Below are 20140 nucleotides of genomic sequence, written 5' to 3'. Positions count from 1 at the left end.
ATTCTGCAAAACATAATGACAACATTACTAAGTTCTGAACTTCTAAATACGCTAGATTCCTCTACCTATCTCTCTGGAACCATTACCCCAAATACCTGTGTGTGTGTGAGCTTTAGCTGCTCTCTAGTAGGTCTCAATTTATTCAGCTGTGTAGATGGTCTTAGAAGCTGAGCTGACAATAATGAGCGGCTGGTATTGGTGGTACACAAGAATATGTATATACATTTTTATCTACTTGAAGACTCAGTCTTGAGGTTCTAGTCATGTAGCTCCTGAACTCTACACCAAGAAGTTTCAACAGGTACAGTTCCAAAGAGGGTGAGATTCAAGTCTTTTGCTGACAAGCTTTAGTACTAAGAATTCCAATGAGGCTCAGTAACACTGTGGGTGAGCAACAGTACAAACAGTTCTGATAAGAAGATAATCGGTTCGAGCTCACCGACTAGAAGCTGCAATGCCGCTGAAGGATCAACTGTCTGTGAGGCAAGCCGCTGGTGCTTCTGCAGCGCACATGAGGAACCGCTGCCAGGATGAGGAGAAAGCCGCTCAAGACGGCTAAGAACTGAGGAAATGGACTTCTCGAAATGGAGGTGAAGGGGGAAACTGGAAGCTTGACGAGGGGACAGTAGGAAGCCTCGCTGAAAGTCCGTGAGGCTTGCGAGTCACAAACGAGAAGACTGACGCGGCCGGAAATAGCCGCCGAGCCTCGGGAATATACAGAGGGCAGGTGACAGGGAATAGGAAACCCAAACCTGACTGACCAAAACTAAATTTGACTGAAAATGCCTAAACTGTGAGAGAGCGCAAATGACACGTTCGCCTCTCGGGAAAAATCAGTTGAAGTGCGATGTTTGCAGAACGCTCGCGCTCCAAGTAACAGAGACCGCGTTCCAAGTAAACACTAGAACGCTAACTGGCTACACTACACTGGCAACAGGGAAATGTCTGCTCCAAAGCGAAACGATAATTCGCCACACGCTGAGTCCAGTTGAGGGAAGGGGGTGTGGACTTAGTAATGGAGGAAACCTGCAATGAGCTGCCTGCAATGGGTCCAAACCTGACAGTTTACATGCCTTACATTGTATGCATTACTTAAATCCCCCTCCCAAGGCCTTCCACGTTGATGACATCTGTGGTTCCAGGGCATTCTGGACCAAGGCGTTCGCCATAGATTTGGATTTCCTAAAAGTCAGGAGTGGTTTTTTTGATATCTTGTTACCAATAACTGGATCCCCCAGTATGAGGTTCCAGTTGTCACAAAATATTTTTCTTATGGCTGAGTGCTGACGGCTGTATGTGACAATCATGCGTGGACTGCTAACACCCCCCACAGGGGATGTTTCTGCCTCCCTATTTCTAGGAATCAGAGCAGATTCACGGGATATCTGTTGGGTCCTTCTCTGTGCGGACTCAACCAAAGATCTAGAATATCCCCTGGCTAGGAATCTATATATATATATATATATATATATATATATATATATATAGATATATATATATATATATATATATATATATATATATATAGATAGATAGATAGATAGATATATATATATATATATATATATATATATATATATATATATATATTACCTACTGGCGGTCGCCAGTAGGTAGTTATAGTTAGGATTTTTTTCAATGTTAAATCTCAAAATTCTATTTGGAATAACTTTGGCACCGGTTGACGAATCTGCCTGAAAATTTCAGGAAAATGGCCTCGTCGAGCTCCGGTCCTTCCCTGAAAGTTTGGCGGGGATACAATAAGCGGGGGCCGAGATAAAAGGGGGGTCCCAAAACGCGTTTTCCCCATGTTAATTTCCATAGGGCGGTCGATTTCACTTTTAGCCCGAACGGCTGAATGGATTTACACCAAACTTGGCAAAATTGTAGGGACTGGTAGCCCGATGTGCCTTTGCTATGTCTCAAGATATGTGCTCCAGTGGATTTTGAGTAATTTAGGTCCAAAAAAATATATATATCTATAGCAGCGCACAGGTGCGCGCACCGGAGTGCGCTCCAGGCGCGACACGCGAGGTGCGCATGGAAAGCTGATTGGCTCTCGGGTGTCTGTAAACATTCCAAACAGTCCAGAGCGGTCGCCATCTTGTGTCTCGGTAAAATCGAGACATAAGAGGTGGCTAAAACAAAGTGGGAACTGACCATAAGGCGTCAGGGATAGACCCCTTTGACCCCCTAGGTTTGATGTGGGGGCTATAAAAGGGCCCCGCGGGGCATTTAAAATATTTTTTTTTTTTTCGTTTTGCGCGGGGGAAGCGCTCGGTGCGCGCACCAGGTAGCGCACCGGGGAGCGTAAAATGAGGGAAAAAGATGACAGAGTTTTAAAAAAATGAAGTTTTCATTTAGAAATTGGAGGTAGTTCTTAAAAGAACTTTTTTTTTTCTTCTTTTTGTTGTTTTATATTTTTTTTGTGTTTTTGGAACTTTTTAAACTTTTTTTGGCTTTTCAAAACAGTTTTATATTTTTTTTGTATTTTTTAGGGGGAGAAACAAAAAAAGGGAATTGAAACTGGCTCAACTGGAGCAAAAAAACAAAAAACCCAAAAAATTATTTCTTTTTGGGGCACTTGTGATTATCACCTGCAAGGACGATGAGCTTAACACTTTGTTCCCCATAGGAGATAAGCTTGCCACAAGCCTTACAAGTAATTTTAAAATCAGCAAATCTTGGCTGAATGCAAGGCATCACCTCAGATGTTTCTGGTTGCGAGGAAGAGGGTTGTTTTCTTTGGGAGGGGGTCCTTGATGACTGGGGGAGGTTACTGGCCAGTTCCCGGAACTCTGCGCGAGAGTAGTTGTTTGGATGCTTTCTTGTCATGTGCCGAATCATGGTATAGTTACCAAAAGAATATTTCTTATTTGGGTTGCCCCGTGAAAGTTCATCATCGCAGATGAGGCAAGTGACTTTGGGCGCATTCACCTTTTTTTGCCCCTCTGGGATTGAAAAAAACTGCCAAATGAAGTGTGGTTTGGGTTTATAAGGTGTGTTTTCTTCAGGCAGCCATCTTCTTCTCCCCTCCTCCTCTTCCTCTTCCTCCTCCTCCTGTTCTTGACCACCAATATAATTTGGAGCTGGTCCTCTTGGTGGTGGTGGTGGTGGCTGAGATGCACCTGCTGCTGCTGCTACTGAAGCCATTTTAAAGTACAAAAAGGTACAGAGAGTTCCAAACAGATCTTCCTCAGTCAAAGGACAAAGTCAGAATAAGGAAAAAAGGTGGGGGCTTTCATCATTTGGAAAACAAAACTGTCCTGAACCAATGAGAAGTGTTATTTTCAGGTCACAAGACCAGGGGCTTCATCATTATGAAACTAAAACTGTTATGAACCAATGAAAAGTGTTATTTTCTGCTCACATGACCCGAGGCGCTTACGCTACGCGCACGGGGGCGCGCAGCGTAAGCGCGTCGGAAGTTTACGTTTTGCGATCGTATTCGTTCGAGTACTTCCGGGTGCGCTTACGCCGTGCGTATCACGCGGTCGCGGCTACGCGATACGTCACGATCATGTTTTCGTTTGCGATATTGGCGCTCACGAGACGCTCCCCGGAGCGCGCCCGGGGGCGCTTTTCAGAAATACGCTTTTCGGGGCGCACTCCGGGGCGCGCTCTGGGAGCGCTCCCCCCAAAAATTAAAAAAAAAAAATGGGATAATTGTAGAGACAGGTAGCCCTATTCTGAAGTGGTTTGTAAAAAAATTAACTTTATAAAAATATGTATTGTGCTACATTGGGCTTAATATATGTTAGAGCCAAAATTTAGCCCAAATGTAGCCCAAAGTAGCCCAATGAAGCCCAAAGATGGCCACCAGAGATCAAAAATTGTAAATGTAGCCCAAAATTCAACTAGATGTAGCACAACTGTAGCCCAATGACAGAATGTACCAGAGTGTTAAAAAGAACAACTAGAGTGCTAACAGTCTTATTTATAAAGTGAAACTTATAGTAAGGAATTAGCATTTAAAAAACCTATGAAATTCACTGAAAAAAACCATAGGTTTCACACCAGTTATAGTTAGGAATTAGCATTTAAAAAACCTATTAAATTCACTGAAAAAAACATAGGTTTCACACCAGTTATAGTTAGCTGGAAATTTTACTGATATAAAACCATTGAAATTCCCACGTTATAGTTAGTCGGACTCACTATAACTTGCGCGTGCAATGCACTGCTGATGACATCACATATTACATCACTCATGACATGGTCAGTGACATCACTCATGACATCACTGATGACACCATCCTTGTGACACAGTGACAGACCTCCTTTCAGTGTAATGTAACCCATGAAACACATATTCAAAAATAGAAACTAATATTTTCAAAAAAGTGGATATACCCATACCAGATACAACAACCAATTCAGTAATACCACCATCTAATACACATCCACTCATGTGTATGTATATGGGTTATTAGATATTTTTATTAGTATCAGTATGAGTGTCTATATGGTTTGGTGGGGGTATTACTTAGCACATAGATGCATGAGTGACTGACTCTTTGTTTGTATGTGTTTTGAAGACAACATATGTACAGGACTGTATGGGTGGATGAGTGTCTATATGTGTTTGTTAGTGAGTGAATGACTGTCTCACTAGTGTCTTTATCAGTAACTACATATGTTTTAATCTAGTATATATGAATATTGATGTATATAAGTGAGTATATGTGAGAGTAAGAGATTGTAAGAGTTCCTGTTTAAATAAGTATGTGTTTCTATAAGTGATTGTTTAAGAGAATAAATATGTGTAATTTTAAATAGAAGTAAGGTGGAAGTGTGTGTATAACTCTATATTCAAATAAATGGATGTCCAATAGTTTATTTGCACGTGTGAATATGTGTGTGAGTAACTTTTGGATGAATGTCGGTGTGTAACAGGATGTATAGGTGTATCACTTCATATGATGAGTGAGTATATGTATGAGTGACTATATAGAACTGTTGGTGAATGAGTGGATGTGTATATAGATAGTGGAATTACTGAATTGCTTGTTGTAACTGATATAGGTATCTCCATTTTTTTAAAAATTTCAGTTTCTATTTTTGAATATGAGTCTCAAGGGTTACATTATAGTGAAAGGAGGTCTGTCACTATGTCACAAGGATGGTGTCATGAGTGATGTCACTGACCATGTCATGAGTGATGTAATATGTGATGTCATCAGCAGTGCATTGCACGCGCAAGTTATAGTGAGTCCGACTAACTATAACGTGGGAATTTCAATGGTTTTATATCAGTAAAATTTCCAGCTAACTATAACTGGTGTGAAACCTATGTTTTTTTCAGTGAATTTAATAGGTTTTTTAAATGCTAATTCCTAACTATAACTGGTGTGAAACCTATGGTTTTTTTCAGTGAATATATATATATAGATATATACAGATATATATAGATAGATATATATAGATAGATATATATGAAAAGCAATCCCGACCTGTCAGTGGATGACAGGCAACATCAGGGTGCAGACCTCATTACGCCACAGCAGACAGCCAAAACGAAGCTCCCAATGAATCCAACTCAAGTGAGTAGCAGGAATAAACGTTTATTAAATGAATGACGCGTTTCGCTCCACTGGGGAGCTTGTTCACATAAAAGCACTCAAAAAAAGTGGGAGAATATATACATGACACAGGGAGGGGCTTGATTGGGAAGACACGCCCAAAAGTAAAAAAGAAATAAAAAAACAGTGCAAACATAAAACATGTTATTTTCACATAAGCAGAAACATGTACCTAATATAAAGTAACAGGTTATATACTGGTCATGGCAATTTTAAACAGTATAAGGATATTACAATGAGAGCTGTAAAATACAAGCATTGATCATAAGCGTTCGTATAAAGTAAAAAATGGCTGGCTGGAAAAATTTACAAAAGAAGGGGGTGATGAGGGAAGCACAAAAACAAGCAAAATAGCAGGTGTGACGGCATAGTGCCTAATCAGTGTGATGTGCTTTCCAGGGGTTTATGGAAGCCAGCAACATATTGAAAATCTAGAACGCAAGCAACTCAAGACATAGTGCCTGAATATCCCAACAACGCCACTGTTTTCTAGAATAAAAAAACGCCATGTTCACAGAAAACTAGCAATAGTGGTACAAGTCAAGTACTGCATAGACAGTGCAAAGCATAAAACAACTGTGTATAGGGAAAACACGATAGATTTGAAAGTGAAAAAATGATAAAAGATACAGAAGCCCAACCTAAAATGTGTGAAAATGAGATTCAGAAAGAAGCAAAAGGAAAATAGTAACAACTGAGGCGAAATAAAGAAATTGTGTTGTTCGAGATAAGATTAAAGTGACATGAATGCTTAGTCAAAACATTTTATCAGAAAAAATGACTAAGAGCAGGCGTCAAAACAGAAAAGTGGCAGTAAGCCAAAGCCGATAAGTGACGCATTGACTGAAAAAGAGAAGGGAAAAAGGAACATAATAGTTACAAGTATGGAAAAAAGATCGACAGAAACCAAGAACAAAATGGATCTACAATTTAAATATTACAAGAAACTTTTTAAATCCTCACTCAGATTGAGCCCATTAGGGGCCTTGGTATCGAGGGACATAATGAGTTGAGATTCACGCTGTCTCAGTAATTTTCCGCGGTCCCCACCACGACTGGGTTGAGGCACTGAACAAAGGACTGTGTATTGCAAGTCCTTCAGCTTTTTGTCATGGACTGCTTCAAAATGCCTCGCCACAGGGTAATTGCTATCACTGTTAACGATGGCCCTGATATGCTGAAGTATTCTTTGATGAACAGGCAGCTTGGTGCTGCCTATGTACTCCAGATCACATGTACACCTGAGCTTGTAGACAACAAACTCCGATCTACATGTTAGATATTCTCTGATGAGAATAGGTGTGTCTCTAAATGCAGTGACATATTCAGTAGTATTGGTGGCAAAATTACAGGCACGACAGGAAGTGCATTTAAAAAAACCCATTTTGGTGATCTTAGTGAGTTTGGGTGGATTTTCTGGTGCTGTTCTATCAAGAGCGTCACGCATGGATGGCGCACGTCTGAATGTGATGGTAGGTGTTTCAGGTAGCATTGGGCCAAGAATGGGATCCGTCAGAATGATAGGCCATTCAGTGCCAATGATGCGCCTAATCTTTCGCTCCTGTGAGCTGAAAGTAGTTATTAATCTGACAGTGCGCTGAGAGTCATCTTGGGTATTTTTGGTATTAACAGTGGTGGGCTCCCTTGGTGTAAGTAGTGAGACTCTATCTACTGATGAAGCTTTGGCCAAAGCTTGATCAAGTATAGTTCTAGAGTACCCTCTTCTCAGGAAACGTTGTTTGGATTCCTCAAGGCATGTGGCCAGAGAGTCAGGCTCACTGCAGATTCTGTGGATTCGAATGAATTCGCCAAAGGGAATACTGCGGATGGTATGTGCTGGATGGGAGCTGCGTGCGTGTAAAATTGAATTACCAGCAGTACTCTTGCGATGTAGTTTAGTCATGAGTGTGTTGTCCTTGATAAACAAGTGCACATCTAGAAATTCCGCTTCAGAAATGCTTACATTGGCAGTGAATTTTAGATTTAAGGAGTTGGCATTGCAGTCAGATACAAACGAAAGGGCCTGATCTTTGGTGCCCTTCCAAATGATGCAAATATCGTCAATATAGCGCCAGTAATGCGCAATGCATGGCGACCAGTGTGCGTGTGTGGTTTTGAGCTCGTGTTCCTCCCACCAACCCACATGAAGACATGAGTAGCTGGGGGAAAAACACGAGCCCATCGCCACACCAGGCAATTGCTGGTAAATATTGTTCTTGAAGCGGAAGAAGTTGGAAGTAAGGCACAGTTTGATCATGGCAATCAACATGGAATTGTGTTCCCTGAAACAGATGGCACGTGTATTAAGATAGTACTGACATGCGTTTATACCATGCTGATGATTGATAGAAGTATAAAGCGATTCGATGTCTAAAATCAGAAACAAATAATCACTGCACCAATTAACAGTTCCAATCTTGGTCAAAAAATCTGTAGTATCTTTCAAAAAAGAAGGGAGACTTGCCACATGAGGTTGGAGAAAAAAGTCTACATATTTGGAGATGTTTTCAGTCATACTCCCAATGGCCGATATGATATATATATATTACCTACTGGTGGTCGTTGGTATGGGTATCTCCATTTTTTTGGAAAATGTTAGTTTCTATTTTTGAATATGTGTTTCAAGGGTTACATTACACTGAAAGGAGGTCTGTCAGTCTGTCTCAAGGATGGTGTCATCAGTGATATCATGAGTGATGTCACTGACCATGTCATGAGTGATGTAATATGTGACGTCATCAGCAGTGCATTGCACGCGCAAGTTATAGTGAGTCCAACTAACTATAACATGGGAATTTCAATGGTTTTATGCGAGTAAAACTTCATGCTAACTATAACTGATGTGAAACCTATGTTTTTTTCAGTGAATTTAATAGGTTTTTAAAATGCTAATTCCTAACTATAACTGGTGTGAAAACTATGGTTTTTTTCAGTGAAAAAAAAAAAAATATATATATATATATATATATATATATATATATATATATATATATATATATATATATATATATATATATATATATATATATATATATATATATATATATATATATATATATATATATATATATATATATATATATATATATATTACCCACTGGCGTTCGCCAGTAGGTAGTTATAGTTAGGATTATTTTCAATAGGGAAATCACAACATTCTATTGGGAATAACTTTAGCGCCGGTTGAGGAATCTGCCTCAAAATTTCCTCAAATTTACCTCGCGGCGCTCTGGTCCTTGCCTGAAAGTTTGGGGGGGATTTGTCAAGCAGGGGCCGAGAAAAAAGGGGGGTCCCAAAACGTATTTTCCCCATGTTAATTTCCATAGGGCGGTCGATCTCACTTTTACCCCGAACGGCTGAATGGATTTCCACGAAACTTGGCAAAATTGTAGGGACTGGTAGCCCGATGTGCTTCTGCTATGTCTCAAGATATGTGCTCCAGTGGCTTTTGAGTAATTTAGGTTAAAAAAATATATATATCTATAAGCGCTACGCGAGTTTGCGCGCGGAAAGCTGATTGGCTCTCGGGTGTCTGTAAACATTCCAAACAGTCCGGAGCGGCCGCCATCTTGTTGGCAAAAACAAAGAGGGAAATGACCAAAAGGGGGTAGGATAGACCCCCCTTGACCCCCTAGGTTTGATGTGGGGGTCATAAAAGGGCCCAGCGGGGCAAACAATTTTTTTTTTTCGATTTGCGCGGGGGGAGCGCCTGGTACGCGCACCGGGGAGCGGACCGGGGAGCGTACCATGGGGGAAAAAAATGACAGAGTTTTAAAAAAATGTAGCCTTTTTTTAAATTGGAGGTAGTTCTAAAAAGAACTGTTTTTTTCTTCTTTTTTCTTCTTTTTGTTTTATTTTTTTATTTTTTTGGACATTTTATACTTTTTTTGGCTTTTATGAACAGTTTTATATTTTTTTGTATTTTTTAAGGGGACAAACAAAAAACAGGGAATTGTAAACAGCTCAACTGGAGCAAAAAAAAACCAGGAAAAAATTAAGGCTTCTTTCGGCACCGGTGGTTGTCTCCAGCATGGTTTATAAGTTTGATGCTCTGCTCCCCATAAGAAATGGTAGTCCCACAAAATATACAAGTAATCTTGTATTCTCCAAACTGGCATTGAATGCATGGGACCATCTCTCTTGGAAAGGGGCGACCATTCGGTCCCCCCGAACGTATGGCGGAGTACCACGATCCCCCCGGGAAGCCATCTTGTGCGGGAGGCGAGTCCCGGCTGGTATGCCCGAAGCGGCGTAGCCGGGGCGCGACTTTTTCCCGCCCTAGAGTGGGCTGGCCTAGACACTGACGCGGCCGGCCACGCCCCTGGGGCAGGCGGGGGCGGGTTTACGCCCGCCCTGAAGACGGATAAAAGAAGCAACAAGCCAAGGAAGCATCCTCTTGTTCCTGTGCTCTGAAGCTGCACCACCTCGCTGCACGTGAGCTCGAGACGGAACGAAGAGCCAATTTTGAGCGTTGTAATCTTTCTTGTTTGTTTTGCAGATACTCTGTCGGAGAATGCCCAGGAAAGCGGGAAAGCGAATGACTACCGACCAGATGCTGCGTGTTCTTATGAAAGAGGTGACCGACCTAAAGAAGCGAATGGCGGATAAAGACGAGGAAGGGGGACCGAAACGCCCTTTGGCAGGAGCAGCTCCAGGAGGAAAAGGCAAGAGGCCCAGAAGGGGAGCAGCTGGGGGAGACATGCCGGTTCCTTGTACCCCACTCGAAGAACCATCTCCCGTGCCGGAGGGGGGGAATCCGATTCCCGTGGTGGTCACCCCCGTGTCCGGGGAAGATATGCCGCCCGAGCTGGCAGCACAATTAGCAGCGTGGTTGGGTAAAGGTAGCAAGGGCGCCACGGCTGACGACGCGCAGGTGTTGATGAAACAACTGCGTGAAACAAGGGAAGCGACGAAGGCACCAACGCCGGCTGCGGCAGTGGAGAAATCACCTGGGATAGGTCCAGTCGCAGATACAGCTTCCGTTTCAGGTAAGCGGCCATTGCCGATTGCGAGGGATGAGTCTGCACCCTCTCGAAGGGAAAAGTTGGATCAACATGTCCCTCTGGCTATCAAAGAGAAGATATGGGCAGAGGAGTATATAAACATCTTCTCGTTGCTTACCGATCATTATGAGATGGAGCATGTTAAGAGCCAGAAGGAGCTCATGCATCCGAGTGTTTGGCGCGCAAAGATGGCCGCTTTTTAAGGTAAATGAAAACATTGGCAATTGGGGCAAAGCATGGGGGATTTTTACATCCATCCTGGGTGAACGTAGGCCCGAATTGCTGTCCGAATTGCCGATTTATCAGTCACGGATCATGGGGTATTCTGTATCACACGAGGGCAATCATTGGTTCTGTTACGATAATATTTTCAGAAAAGCGAAGGAACATGATAAAAACTTAACTTGGGATTGTTATGATTCTGTGTCTTGGTCCAAAATGGAAGATACTGGTATGTTGAAGTTGCCATTGGTAGGGAGTAGCGTGGGTGAATCCTCCCGCCAATATGCGGGGACGCCCTTTCGATCTAGTACGAGTAACGACAATCACTCGAGGCCAATCGGCAACGCGGGAAAGAGGGGGATTTGTTGGAACTTTAACAGGGGTAAATGTACCAGGCCCCAGGGGTCATGCAAATTTAGGCACGAATGTGGTGGGTGTGGGCAATCATCCCATCCTGAGTCCATGTGCAGAGCCAAAACGGGTGATAACGGGGGTAGAGGAGGCGCCAAACAGGTCTGACATAGTCCGAGGGGCGCCTTTACCTACTCCGATTGATACCATGGCAATGATTCCCTGGCTCAGCGAATACCCGGATCACGCTTCCGCTGGGGTGTTGCGGAACGGGTTTTCATATGGTTTCCGCATCCCAGTGGGGGAGTTTCAGGGTGTAGCAAAATGTAAAAACCAGATATCGGTCTTGCAACATACGGCCGTGGTACAGAAAAAGATCGGGAAAGAGGTTACTCGAGGTCGAGTCGCCGGTCCATTTAATGTGCCACCAGTTGCTAACTTTGTTTGTTCCCCTTTAGGGGTGGTCCCCAAGAAGGACCCGGGTGAGTTTCGGCTGATACATAATTTATCAGCCCCACGTGGTCTTTCCGTAAACGATGCGATAGACCCGGAAGTGTGTTCGGTGCGGTACGCATCCTTCGATGAGGCCGTGGCCATATTGAATCGCCTGGGGCCCGGTGCGCTGATGGCAAAATCTGATATCGAGTCAGCGTTCCGGTTGCTCCAGGTACATCCAGACGATCAGCGTCTCCTTGGTTTCATGTTTCAGGGTCACTATTACATGGATAGGTGTATGCCAATGGGGTGCTCTATATCTTGTGCCTATTTTGAAAAATTCAGTTGTTTTTTGCAATGGGTCTTCACAAGGAAGACGGGGTTTCAACATGTTATGCATTACCTCGATGACTTTTTGTTTCTGGGGGCAGCCGGGGATCTGGAATGTGGACAGGCTTTGACTGAATTTTGTGTCTTGATGAATCAGTTTGGCGTGCCATTGGCACCAGGTAAGACTGTGGGTCCCTCGACTTGCCTCGAGTTTCTGGGGATCGAGCTCGACTCGGAAGAAGGTTGTTTTCGTTTACCAGGAGACAAAGTGTTAAGATTCAGGGCATGCCTGCAAACGTGTATAAGTGAGTCTAAGGTTAAGCTACATCAATTACAACAATTGGTGGGACAGTTGAATTTTGCCCTACGAGTAATACCGATGGCCCGCCCCTTTTCCCGCTCGATCGCTCAAGCCATGGTCGGCCTAAAGGAGGGTCAGCATCGCACAAGGCTCTCGGCAGAGGTTCGCCAGGACATGCGCATTTGGTTGGCATTTCTGGCGGATTTCAATGGTCGAATTGTCTGGAACAAACCGGCGGTGTCCTCTGAGGAGCTGGGGCTGTGGACGGATTCGGCAGGGAGCATTGGTTTTGGTGCTATATTCGGCACTCAGTGGTCGGCACAAAAATGGCCGTCATGGTGGCATGATAATGGATTGACAAGTAACATCGCTTTTCTGGAACTTTTCCCCATTCTGGTGGCCCTGAGAACTTGGCCCGAGGGGTTCAGAGATCACTCTGTGGTATTCTGGTCTGATAACATGACCGTGGTTGAGTGTATCAATAGCCAGGCAGCACGATGCAAATGGATTCTGAGATTGCTCAAGGAAATTGTATTACTGTGTATGCAATTGAATGTGCTATTTAAGGCAAGACATGTGCCGGGTGTGATGAACCAGGCGGCTGATGCGCTTTCTCGTTTTCGTATGCAGGCCTTCTGGGGTTTTCTGCCCACAGCGGACCCGGTGGCGGCACCCTTTCCCGAAGCTCTCTGGTCTCTCGGTGCCCCGAACTTCGTAACCTCGTGGGAGAGAGTTTAGCACCCAGGACGAGGAAGGCATATGAAGGGGCGTTCCGTTCCTATTGGGCCTTTTTGGGGGCTGCTAGAGGGGAGCTTTGGGGCCAGGAGGAGTTGGTAGTGAAATTCCTGCTGTCTTTACATCAGGCAGGCAAATCAGTGGCTACGGCCCAGAGGCATCGGGCCGCCATTTCCTTTGTGGCTAGGGCTCATGGGATCCAGGACCCGACAGCGTCTTTCGTTGTGCAAAAAGCGCTACGTGGGTGGCAACGCCTAGAGGGTCGCAGAGTAGATGAAAGGCGCCCGATGGGTTTGGATAGGTTGGCCCTGTTATTATCCATACTCCCTGCAACGTGTTCATCCCAGTATGAAACAGTGTTATTCCGAGCCGCTTTTACGCTGGCATTCCATGGGGCTATGCGGGTAAGCGAACTAGTGGCAAGGAACAAGCAGGATGTGATGGGGGGACTGTGCCGAGAGCATGTTCAGGTCAGAGGGGGGACAATCACTGTCTCGTTTGTCAGGTCCAAGACCGATCAGGGTGCGATGGGTGATTGCATAATCATACAAAGGATTCCCGGGTCCTCCATGTGCCCGGTGGGTTGTGTAGAGGAATATTTAGCACAAAGGGTGGCATCATGGGGGGGGACCTTGTTGAGACACGCTGACGCCACCCCACTGACGAGGTTTCAGTTTCAGCGGGTGCTTGCGATGTCGATTGCCGCTGCGGGCTTGAACCCGGGCGAGTTTGGGACCCATTCCTTTCGGATAGGGGCTGCTACAGAGGCTACAGCCAGGGGTCTGAATGTCGAACAAGTTAAACGTGTTGGGCGTTGGTCCTCCAATTGTTATAAAAGGTATGTGCGGTTGCACATGTTGTGAAGCTGTAATGATGTACTCACGCTTCTTGTTTTTTGTTTGGTTTCAGTTACGCAAGCCTACGAGGCGGGGCGGACTATGCAGTCGACCCATCACCGGGCCAGCGGTCAGACATCACCGGCTGTGAAAAAGGAGGTGTGGGTCGTGGGCCACTCATACGTGAGGCGTGCTGCGGACGTATTCAAAGCAGGTGACATGATTCACGTGGCTGGGGAATACGGGTACAGTGTGTCCTTCTACGGAAGGGGCGGACTCTGTATTGACCAGTTTCAATCATTTTTCGAGGGTTTGCTAGGGCGGACGAGGTCACCGCCGTCTATAGTCATAGTACATCTCGGGGGCAATGATTTGGTCACCACTGGTAGACGACTTCTTCTAGAGGCGATGCTTTCCACTGTAAGTTGGTTAGCGAGAAGAGTTCCAGGGTGCACAATTGCATGGTCCCATATGATCCCACGAAAAGTATGGCGGGGGGCTATTTCTGTTTCTGCTCTGAATCATTCAGTAAGGAAAATTAATAACAAAGTGAGTAGATTGTTCCATTCCAATACTCTGCATTCTATTCCGCATGGTTGTATTACTGGTGACAGTATGTATTTGGGGGATGGTGTTCATTTGTCCCGGGTGGGGAACGAGTTACTCATAGGAGACTTGATAGCTTGGCTAAAGACTTTAAGACATGACCTTTAGGTAGGAGTGTTGTGGGGGGTCCGGATAGCCGGTCAACTATCCGGCCTGTGGCGGTAAGGTCGTGATCGGTGAGCACTAATTGGAAGATCCCTATGAGTGGGCGTCACCCATTACGGATGGGAGCGCTCGAGGGAGGAGGCCATTGGCCCCTCAACGGGGAGGCGGTCCCTTCTAAGGATGGGCCGCCGAAAGGAAAGGAAAGGCGGTCAAGGCCCCTTCCTGGGTAGGAGGGGCTACAGCCCCCTCCTGGAGAATTTCCTGGGGCCAGGACATCTGCGACGGCAGATGTGGTAAGTTGTGTGGGGTTTGGGGGGGGTCTACGCTACCTTCTAGATACCTCACACGAGTCCTCGGACGACCTTTAAGTGGCGTCGAGTTTATTGGGGCCCCCGTCAAGTCAAGGGAAATTGGTAGTTGCACTTGAGGTACACCTCGGTGCGGTCGCCCCTCACAAGTGAGGGGGATATTTCTGGTTTAGGGATCTTGACACCGGTTACGACCTTGCCGTTGGCCCTTAAACGTTAGGATGTACAATTTCAAAATTTCAAGTTAAATGTTTTGTAGGATGTTAGTTCGGCTAGGAGAACCTTTGTATTAGAGAATATGTTAAGGTTAGCCAAACATCGCAATGTGGTAATGAAATTGTACATAATATGAAACTGTTATTTTAATGTTTTAATTTTGTTTCATATTTTAATAAATACGGCCGGGAGGGTCACTCCCTCCCGTCTTCCAAAAGTTCAGAACTGTTTCCGGTTTCCCATCCTTGGGGATTGTGTTGAGAGGGGGTGGCGGGTATCTCAGCCATATGGAAAGGGGCGACCATTCGGTCCCCCCGAACGTATGGCGGAGTACCACGATCCCCCCGGGAAGCCATCTTGTGTGGGAGGCGAGTCCCGGCTGGTATGCCCGAAGCGGCGTAGCCGGGGCGCGCCTTTTTCCCGCCCTAGAGTGGGCTGGCCTAGACACTGACGCGGCCGGCCACGCCCCTGGGGCAGGCGGGGGCGGGTTTACGCCCGCCCTGAAGACGGATAAAAGAAGCAACAAGCCAAGGAAGCATCCTCTTGTTCCTGTGCTCTGAAGCTGCACCACCTCGCTGCACGTGAGCTCGAGACGGAACGAAGAGCCAATTTTGACCCACCCACCAGCCCCTGAGGACAGCAAGTGGTTTTGAATAAAGTTTGATGTGGTAACTCTAATTTTGTTTGCAGGTTCGGATTATTATCGTGGTAACTTTGAATATGCAATAAAGAATGGTCAATTTGGGGTATATTTTGCAAATAAAGAAATCCTGCTCTAAGTGTTGATCAGTAAGCATGCTTTTAATAAAGTTGTTGTGTTACTGTCTTTTAAGTAAATTAGTCATTTAGTTTAGAATTGTCGTATTTATTTTGGTCGGGCGGTAAGGTCATGATCGGTGAGCACTAATTGGAAGATCCCTATGAGTGGGCGTCACCCATTACGGATTGGAGCGCTCGAGGGAGGTGGCCATTGGCCCCTCAACGGGGAGGCGGTCCCTTCTAAGGATGGGCCGCCGAAAGGAAAGGAAAGGCGGTCAAGGCCCCTTCCTGGGTAGGAGGGGCTACAGCCCCCTCCTGGAGAATTTCCTGGGGCCAGGACATCTGCGACGGCAGATGTGGTAAGTTGTGTGGGGTTTGGGGGGGGGGTCTACGCTACTTTCTAGATACCTCACACGAGTCCTCGGACGACCTTTAAGTGGCGTCGAGTTTATTGGGGCCCCCGTCAAGTCAAGGGAAATTGGTAGTTGCACTTGAGGTACACCTCGGTGCGGTCGCCCCTCACAAGTGAGGGGGATATTTCTGGTTTAGGGATCTTGACACCGGTTACGACCTTGCCGTTGGCCCTTAAACGTTAGGATGTACAATTTCAAAATTTCAAGTTAAATGTTTTGTAGGATGTTAGTTCGGCTAGGAGAACCTTTGTATTAGAGAATATGTTAAGGTTAGCCAAACGTCGCAATGTGGTAATGAAATTGTACATAATATGAAACTGTTATTTTAATGTTTTAATTTTGTTTCATATTTTAATAAATACGGCCGGGAGGGTCACTCCCTCCCGTCTTCCAAAAGTTCAGAACTGTTTCCGGTTTCCCATCCTTGGGGATTGTGTTGAGAGGGGGTGGCGGGTACCTCAGCCATAAGTTTCAGGACCCGATGGAGTGGGTTGTTTAGAGGTGCTCGGAGAAGATTGGGGAGGGTTTTCTGGTCAGTTCTCTGACCTCTGCTGCAGAATAGTTATTGGGGTGCTTTCGTTGCATGTGGCGTAGCATTGTGTGATTCCCGAATGAATATTTTTTTGCAGGGTTTCCCCTGGAAAGTTCAGCGCCACAGATGAGACAGGTCACCTTTGCAGCATTAACTTTTTTTAAACCCCTTGGGATTTTAAAAAACTCCCATATAAAGTGCTCCTTAGGTTTATATGGGGGATTGTCTTCAGGCAGGAACTGCCTTCTCTCCTCCTCCTCCTCCTCCTCCTCCTCCTCCTCCTCCTCTTCTTCTTCACCACCAATTTGATGTTGTGGTGGTCCTTGTGGTGGTGGTGGTGGTGGTGCAGATGCTCCAGCTGCTGCTGCTACTGTAGCCATTTCTCTATCAATAGAAGCAGGTCTTCCTCACTCAAAGAATAAAGTGAGAATGAGGAAAAAAGGTGGGGGCTTTCATCATTTGGAAAACAAAACTGTTCTGAACCAATGAAAAGTGTTATTTTCAGGTCACATGAGCCGGGCTTTCATCATTTGGAAACCAAAACTGTTCTGAACCAAAGAAAAGTGTTATTTTCAGGTCACATGACCCGACGCGCTTACGCTACGCGCCCCGGTGCGCGACCGGGGCGCCCCGGGCAGCGCTTACGTAGCGCGTTCGTATGTGCATGGATGCTTCCGGGTGCACATACGCCGTGCGTATCACGTGGACGCGGCTACACGATACATCACGATGATGTTTTCATTTGCGGCAATAGCGGTAACGGGACGCTCACTGGTATGCGCCCTGGGGCGCGCCGCAAGACTGCGCTTACCGGTGCACTCACCGGGACGCGCACCGGGAGCGCTCCAGGGTAAAAAAAAAAAAGAAAAAAAGAAAAATATACATATAAAAAATAGTACTACATAAATATACAATATAGGATTAATTAAAAAATATTATATTTCATAGCTATAGAAATTTGCTATTAAAAAACCTATGAAATTCACTGAAAAAACCATAGGTTTCACATCAGTTATAGTTAGGAATTAGCATTTAAAAAACCTATGAAATTCACTGAAAAAACCATAGGTTTCACACCAGTTATAGTTAGGAATTAGCATTTAAAAAACCTTTAAAATTCACTGAAAAACCACAGGTTTCACACCAGTTATAGTTAGGAATTAGCATTTAAAAAACCTATAAAATTCACTGAAAAAACCATAGGTTTCACACCAGTTATAGTTAGCTGGAAATTTTACTGACATAAAACCATTGAAATTCCCACGTTATAGTTAGTTGGACTCCCTATAACTTGCGCGCCTGCAATGCACTGCTAATGACGTCACATATTACATCAATCATGACATGGTCAGTGACATCACTCATGACATCACTGATGACACCATCCTTGTGACAGAGTGACAGACCTCCTTTCAGTGTAATGTAACTCTTGAAACACATATTCAAAAATAGAAAATAACATTTTCAAAAAAATGGAGATACCCATACCAGTTACAACAACCAATTCAGTAATACCACCATCTATATACACATCCACTCATTCACCAACAGTTCTATATAGTCACTCATACATATATTCACTCATCATATGTAGTGAAACACCTATACATCCTGTTACACACCGACAGTCATCCAAAAGTTACTCACACACATACTCACACATGCAAATAAACTTTTGAACATCCATTTATTTGCGTATACAGCTATACGCACACTACCACCTTACTTCTAAGGAAACTTACACATACTTACTCTCTTAAACAATCACTTATAAAAACACATACTTATTTAAACAGGAACTCTTACAATCTCTTACTCTCACATATACTCACTTATATACATCAATATTCACATATACTAGATTAAAACAAAAGTAGTTACTGATAAAGACACTAGTGAGACAGTCATTGACTTAATAACACACACATATACCCACTCATCCACCCATACAGTCCTGCACATATGTTGTGTTCAAAACACACACAAACAGAGAGTCAGTCATTGATTCATCTATGTGCTAAGTAATACCCCCACCAAACCATACAGACACTCATACTGGTAAACAGTCATAATATTGATTCCAAAATATAGAATGGACATAATATCGAAGTAAAAATATAGAATGGACAAAATATCGAATTTGACACAATATAGTGGTTAAAAATATCGAATTTAAGGTAAGTAATATCGATTTTCAAAATATAGAAGTCAAAATATCGAAGTATACAATATAGGCATTAAGTATATCGATTTTTTAATAATATCAATTTTTTAAAAGTGTTTTGTATGTTAGTATATGTGTGAAAAGTGTAGATAAATGTTTGTAATGTATGTTTAATGTATTTTAAGTAATGAACTTTATGTTATTTAATTTTTGCGTAATTTAATCCTGTAGCGGGTTGTGGGTTTAAAGGGGAATAGGGTGGGAAGTAATTTAATTATATTAAATTAAATACTAATTTTTTAGCAATTATTATTAATTTTTAATTAAATTTTGCTTTTTAGTTCTGTAGCGGGTTGTGGGTTTATAGGGGAATAGGGTGGGAAGTAATTTAATTGTAATTCATTAAATATTTTTATTTATATATTGGTATTCATTTTGAATTTATTGTTATTTTTTAATTGGTAATTAATTTTTATTAATTGCCAATTAATTTGTATTAATTGATTAATTGTTAATTATGTTAATTTTCTAAATTTATTTTCTGTAGTGGGTTGTGGGTTTATAGGGGAATAGGGTGGGAAGTAATTTAATTGTAATTAAGTAAATAATTTTTTTTATTCATTGGTATTGATTTTAAATTTATTGTTAATTAATTTTTAATTGGTAATTCATTTCTATTAATTGGCAATTCATTTTTATTAATTGGTAATTATTTTTTATTAATTAAAAATTTGATAATTATGATAATTGTATTAATGTATTTTCTGTAGTGGGATGTGGGTTTATAGGGGAATAGGGTGGGAAGTAATGTAATTGTAATTAATTACATGTTAAAAATACTTTTTGTGTATTGATAATTAATTTACTGTTAATTTTTAATTAGTAATAATTTGTATTATTAATTAGTTTTTGGTATTGAAAATTAATTAGTTGTTAAATAATTATGAATAGGTTATTAATTTTTAATAACTAATATGTAGTTGTATTTCTAATTAATTATTACATAATATTAAATTGGTTATTAATTTCAATTAATGTTTTATTGGGATTGATATTTAATTTATTTTTAATAATATATTAAATCATTACTTTCCCTACTGTTAAACTCACTGGAGTGGGAATAGTAATTTTCACCCTCCCGCTATCCAACGCTTTCCCTACTATTGCACTCTCTGGAGTGGGAATAGTATTTTTTACCCCTACGCTATCCAACGCTTTCCCTACTGTTGCACTCTCTGGAGT

The sequence above is a fragment of the Lissotriton vulgaris genome, chromosome 3_1 (genome assembly GCF_964263255.1).
Source record: "Lissotriton vulgaris chromosome 3_1, aLisVul1.2, whole genome shotgun sequence".
NCBI lineage: Eukaryota > Metazoa > Chordata > Amphibia > Caudata > Salamandridae > Lissotriton > Lissotriton vulgaris.
The sequence above is the reverse complement of the archived record's forward strand: the minus strand, read 5'-3'. Positions refer to the sequence as shown.